This window comes from Borostomias antarcticus (assembly GCF_949987555.1).
Source record: "Borostomias antarcticus genome assembly, contig: scaffold_127, whole genome shotgun sequence".
NCBI classification, from domain to species: domain Eukaryota; kingdom Metazoa; phylum Chordata; class Actinopteri; order Stomiiformes; family Stomiidae; genus Borostomias; species Borostomias antarcticus.
In genome coordinates, this window is record NW_028175709.1 from 343,902 (window position 1) to 350,000 (window position 6,099).

General features: G+C 52.4%; 1 pseudogene across 1 annotated transcript in view; it reads left to right on the forward strand.

The window, feature by feature from the left end:
* Positions 1–285: 285 nt before the first annotated feature.
* Positions 286–6,099, forward strand: part of LOC311329272 (cytohesin-1-like) — a 7,171-nt pseudogene continuing 1,357 nt past the window's right edge. Inside the window, exons 1-7 of the transcript in view lie at positions 286–295; positions 763–845; positions 1,047–1,111; positions 1,305–1,371; positions 4,387–4,505; positions 5,115–5,195; positions 6,006–6,099. The exon at positions 6,006–6,099 is cut by the window's right edge and continues 19 nt beyond it. The product of the transcript in view is annotated as a cytohesin-1-like (transcript). The remainder of the gene's footprint in view (positions 296–762; positions 846–1,046; positions 1,112–1,304; positions 1,372–4,386; positions 4,506–5,114; positions 5,196–6,005) is intronic.

Here is a 6,099-nt window from a genome sequence, read left to right on the forward strand (position 1 = left end):
ACTGTCAAATGGGTAAGTTCCGCTTTTACAACTGTTCTTTTGCATTAGTCTACTTCTAAAATAGCTGTCTTGTAAATTGTTAGGCTATACTGCCCTCGTTAGTTAAAGCAACCTGTAATGAGAGTAAAGAACAGGCTCACAGTCTCTCTCTCTCTCTCTCTCTCTCTCTCTCTCTCTCTCTCTCTCTCTGTTTGTGAAACAATGCTTCAGTGCGCGAGAGAGTGGACTATGAATGAACACTGTATACGACAAAAAATAAAGGTGTTAATGACCGAGTCAAAAAGGATGGCGACAGGTGTGCGAGGGTGCGTGCGTGCGTGCGCGCGTGCGTGTGCGTGCGTGCGTGTGTGTGTGTGTGTGTGTGTGTGTGTGTGTGTAGGCTAATTGTCATGATAGGATACAGAGAGCAACACAAGTAAGAAAACGTGTCACCCGTCACACTTGTTTGTGTCACCTTGCTTGCCCGTTTATCAGTTTGGGATTGTTCGGTCGTCCGGTTGTTCGGTCGGTTACCGGCGTCCCTTTACACAGCAGAACCACGTGACATGTGGCACAGGCTAACCAACACAGCTGTTAGTGCTGTTTCTCTTACTGAACCTTCCCGTCACCCCACAACATATCTTCCTCATTCTCACCCACTCTGCTCCTCTACCCCCCCTCCTTCTCTCTCTCCCTCCTCAACATCCTCCTCTTCCTCTTTCCAGTCTGTGACCCTTGACCCTTCCACTACTCAGCTCTGCTCTGTCTTTTGTGTTTTGTAAGTGTCTTCAGATTTTACAGCAGACGAGAGGCTGGAGATTGAGAGCATGAAGATGCATAGGAAAGACCTTCTGGATGAAATACAGGTATGTACACACACACACACACACGTGCACACACACACACACACACATTCAGGTGCACACACACACACACACACACACACACAAACACACACACACACCCACACATACGCGCACAAACACACACACACACTCACACACACACACACACACACACACACACTGGAATATCTATGATTCATTTTTGTTTTCTGTCTTGTCTAGAAACTAAAGACGGATATTGACAAAGTCCTGTTAGAAATACAAGACTTTAAGTCTGCGGAGGAGAGGTGAGGGGTCACGTGCGTGTACGCACACACACACACACACACACACACACATACACACACACACACACACACACACACACACACACATACACACACACACACACACATCCGTCTGTCTGTCCTTCCGTCCGTCCACCCGTGCGTTAGCTGTTCTCACCTGGCCTGTTAACAAGGCAGTGATCTGCGTTCACAGCAAAGGCCTTGAGAGAGAGAAGCAGTTGTCCACTGGGAAGAAGAAATTCAACATGGACCCCAAAAAGGTGACAGAGAATGAAAGAGAGAGAGAGAGAACCACATCCAGGCCTTTCTTAAGGGGAGAGGAAGACGTTCAGTGTGTGTGTGTGTTTGCGTATGTGTGTGTGTGTGTGTGTTGGGGTGGGGGGTTACAGCATGACTCATACTGTTCTCTTTCTACTGTGGATGTCAGCTCGTGGGTCTAACCAACGCGTCAGTAACACCGTCTAGACAGAGTGAAAGAAGTCAATATGAATACTATACAGCGCATGGCATGGGGGGGGGGGGGGGGGGTAGCAAAAGTGCTGCTTTGGACGACACAGGGTTCTGTCTGTGGTCATGGTTCTAACCCAGTTCATGGTCATGGTTCTAACCCAGTCTGTGGTCATGGTTCTAACCAGTCCATGGTCATGGTTCTAACCCAGTCTGTGGTCATGGTTCTAACTCAATCTGTGGTCATGGTTCTAACCCAGTCTGTGGTCATGGTTCTAACCCAGTCTGTGGTCATGGTTCTAACCCAGTCTGTGGTCATGGTTCTAACCCAGTCTGTGGTCATGGTTCTAACACAGTCCATGGTCATGGTTCTAACACAGTCTGTGGTCATGGTTCTAACCCAGTCTGTGGCCATGGTTCTAACCCAGTCTGTGGTCATGGTTCTAACCAGTCCATGGTCATGGTTCTAACCCAGTCCATGGTCATGGTTCTAACCCAGTCTGTGGTCATGGTTCTAACCCAGTCTGTGGTCATGGTTCTAACCCAGTCTGTGGTCATGGTTCTAACTCAATCTGTGGTCATGGTTCTAACCCAGTCTGTGGTCATGGTTCTAACCCAGTCCATGGTCATGGTTCTAACTCAATCTGTGGTCATGGTTCTAACCCAGTCTGTGGTCATGGTTCTAACCCAGTCCATGGTCATGGTTCTAACTCAATCTGTGGTCATGGTTCTAACCCAGTCCATGGTCATGGTTCTAACTCAATCTGTGGTCATGGTTCTAACCCAGTCTGTGGTCATGGTTCTAACCCAGTCTGTGGTCATGGTTCTAACCCAGTCTGTGGTCATGGTTCTAACTCAATCTGTGGTCATGGTTCTAACACAGTCCATGGTCATGGTTCTAACACAGTCTGTGGTCATGGTTCTAACCCAGTCTGTGGTCATGGTTCTAACCCAGTCTGTGGTCATGGTTCTAACCCAGTCCATGGTCATGGTTCTAACACAGTCTGTGGCCAGGGTTCTGTCTATGGTCATGGTTCTAACCCAGTCCACGGTCATGGTTCTAACCCAGTTCATGGTCATGGTTCTAACCAAGTCTGTGGTCATGGTTCTAACTCAATCTGTGGTCATGGTTCTAACACAGTCTGTGGTCATGGTTCTAACTCAATCTGTGGTCATGGTTCTAACACAGTCTGTGGTCATGGTTCTAACCCAGTCTGTGGTCATGGTTCTAACCCAGTCTGTTGCCATGGTTCTGTCTATGGTCATGGTTCTAACCCAGTTCATGGTCATGGTTCTAACCCAGTCCATAGTCATGGTTCTAACCGAGTCCATAGTCACGGTTCTAACCCAGTCCATGGTCATGGTTCTCACCCAGTCTGTGGTCATGGTTCTAACCCAGTCCATGGTCATGGTTCTAACACAGTCTGTGGTCATGGTTCTAACCCAGTCTGTGGTCAAGGTTCTAACCCAGTCTGTGGTCATGGTTCTAACCCAGTCCACGGTCATGGTTCTAACCCAGTCTGTGGTCATGGTTCTAACCCAGTCTGTGGTCATGGTTCTAACTCAGTCTGGGGTCATGGTTCTAACTCGGTGCTCATGGTTCTATGTCTGGAGGTATATAGTGTCACTGGGTGGGTCCGTCAAAGCGACCAGGTCCCGGCCTGTCCTTCTGTCCCTTCACTGTCCCCCGGCCTGTCCTTCTGTCCCTTCACTGTCCCCCGGCCTGTCCTTCTCTCCCTTCACTGTCCCCCGGCCTGTCCTTCTGTCCCTTCACTGTCCCCCGGCCTGTCCTTCTGTCCCTTCACTGTCCCCCGGCCTGTCCTTCTGTCCCTTCACTGTCCCCCGGCCTGTCCTTCTGTCCCTTCACTGTCCCCCGGCCTGTCCTTCTGTCCCTTCACTGTCCCCCGGCCTGTCCTTCTGTCCCTTCACTGTCCCCCGGCCTGTCCTTCTGTCCCTTCCATGTCCCCTGAAACAGCCCCACTGACCCGGTCAGCAGCCCTGCTCTGAGAGGCGCCTGGGTAAACCTGGCCTGGGCAGATGCGCTCTCGGGCCGACTTCTCTCACACACACACGACGTTGGTCTCTCGCCTCACACACACACGACGTTGGTCTCTCGCCTCACACACACACGACGTTGGTCTCTCGCCTCACACACACACGACGTTGGTCTCTCGCCTCACACACACACGACGTTGGTCTCTCGCCTCACACACACACGACGTTGGTCTCTCGCCTCACACACACACGACGTTGGTCTCTCGCCTCACACACACACGACGTTGGTCTCTCGCCTCACACACACACGACGTTGGTCTCTCGCCTCACACACACACGACGTTGGTCTCTCGCCTCACACACACACGACGTTGGTCTCTCGCCTCACACACACACAACGTTGGTCGCTCGCCTCACACACACACAACGTTGGTCTCTCGCCTCACACACACACGACGTTGGTCTCTCGCCCGCGGGTCAGAAAGAGGAAGAGAAAGAGTGTTTAAGGAATCGTGAAATATCTCAAGTCCTGTGTGAGCTAATCCTGGCAGCTTGCTCACACAGGAGGTCCGCTCTGGCAGGGATGGGAAACGAGGCAGAAATGTATCACAGCTGGGTGTGATAGGGTGTGTGTGTGTGTGTGTGTGTGTTTATGTGTGTGTGTGCGTGTGTGTGTGTGTTTGTTTGTTAGTGCATGTTTCTGTGTCTGTGTGAGTGTTTCTCAGCAATACTCTTATCCTCCTGCTTTAACTGTGTTTTGTGTGCATGAATGCATGCGTGTGTGTGTGTGTGTGCGTGTGTGTGTGTGTGTGTGGGTGTGTGTGTGTGTGCAGGGTATCAGTTACCTTGTGGAGAACAAACTGCTGGAGTGGAGCGCTCTCACCATAGCAGACTTCCTGTACAAAGAGGAAGGACTCAACAAGACCGCCATTGGAGACTTTCTGGGAGAGAGGTAGGAGGAGGAGGAGGAGGAGGAGGAGGAGGAGGAGGGGGGAGGGAGGAGGAGGAGGGGGGAGGGAGGAGGAGGAGGAGGAGGAGGGGGGAGGGAGAAGGAGGAGGAGGAGTGGGAGGGAGGGAGGGAGAGAGGAAGGAGGAGGGAGGGAGGAGGAGGAGGAGGAGGAGGGGGGAGGGAGAAGGAGGAGGAGGAGGAGGAGTGGGAGGGAGGGAGGGAGAGAGGTAGGAGGAGGAGAAGGAGGAGGGAGGGAGGAGGAGGAGGAGGAGTGGGAGGGAGGGAGGGAGAGAGGTAGGAGGAGGAGAAGGAGGAGGGAGGGAGGAGGAGGAGGAGTGGGAGGGAGGGAGGGAGGGAGAGAGGGAGGAGGAGGGAGGGAGGAGGAGGAGGAGGAGGAGGAGGAGGAGGAGGAGTGGGAGGGAGGGAGGGAGGGAGGGAGGGAGGGAGGGAGAGAGGTAGGAGGAGGAGGAGGAGGAGGAGGGTAAACGTGGCGGTGAATGGTGATGATGACGAGATTGGTGGTGGAGACTAGAGTGTTTCTGTGTGTGTGTGTGTGTGTGTGTGTATGTATGTGTGTGTGTGTGTGTGTGTGTGTGTGTGTGTGCATTCCAGGGAGGAGATACACCTGCAGACACTGAAGGCCTATGTGAAGCTCCACGAGTTCTCTGACCTCAACCTGGTCCAGGCGCTGAGGTGAGCTCACAGCTTGACCTGCTGAATGTGAGGACGGTCCAGTTCTTGACCTGCTGAATGAGAGGACGGTCCAGTTCTTGACCTGCTGAATGTGAGGACGGTCCAGTTCTTGACCTGCTGAATGTGAGGACGGTCCAGTTCTTGACCTCCTGAATGTGAGGACGGTCCAGTTCTTGACCTCCTGAATGTGAAGACGGTCCAGTTCTTGACCTGCTGAATGTGAGGACGGTCCAGTTCTTGACCTCCTGAATGTGAGGATGGTCCAGTTCTTGACCTCCTGAATGTGAAGACGGTCCAGTTCTTGACCTGCTGAATGTGAGGACGGTCCAGTTCTTGACCTCCTGAATGTGAGGATGGTCCAGTTCTTGACCTGCTGAATGTGAGGACGGTCCAGTTCTTGACCTGCTGAATGTGAGGACGGTCCAGTTCTTGACCTCCTGAATGTGAGGACGGTCCAGTTCTTGACCTCCTGAATGTGAGGACGGTCCAGTTCTTGACCTCCTGAATGTGAAGACGGTCCAGTTCTTTACCTGCTGAATGTGAGGACGGTCCAGTTCTTGACCTCCTGAATGTGAGGACGGTCCAGTTCTTGACCTCCTGAATGTGAGGACGGTCCAGTCCTCCGTTGCTGGATGACTCCACTGATTTGTGAGCCCTCCTTGTTTCCTTGGTGTCTGTCTGGATGCGTGGGGGTTTTTGTCTGTGTGTGTGTTATCTGTTTTGTGTGTGTGTGTGTGGGGGGGTGTATGTCTGTCTGCCTGTCTCTGTGTGTGTACGTCTCTCTGTCTATCTGTGTGTGTGTGTGTGTAGACAGTTCCTGTGGAGTTTCCGTCTACCGGGTGAGGCTCAGAAGATTGACCGCATGATGGAAGCCTTCGCTGCCCGTTACTGTGACTGCAACGCT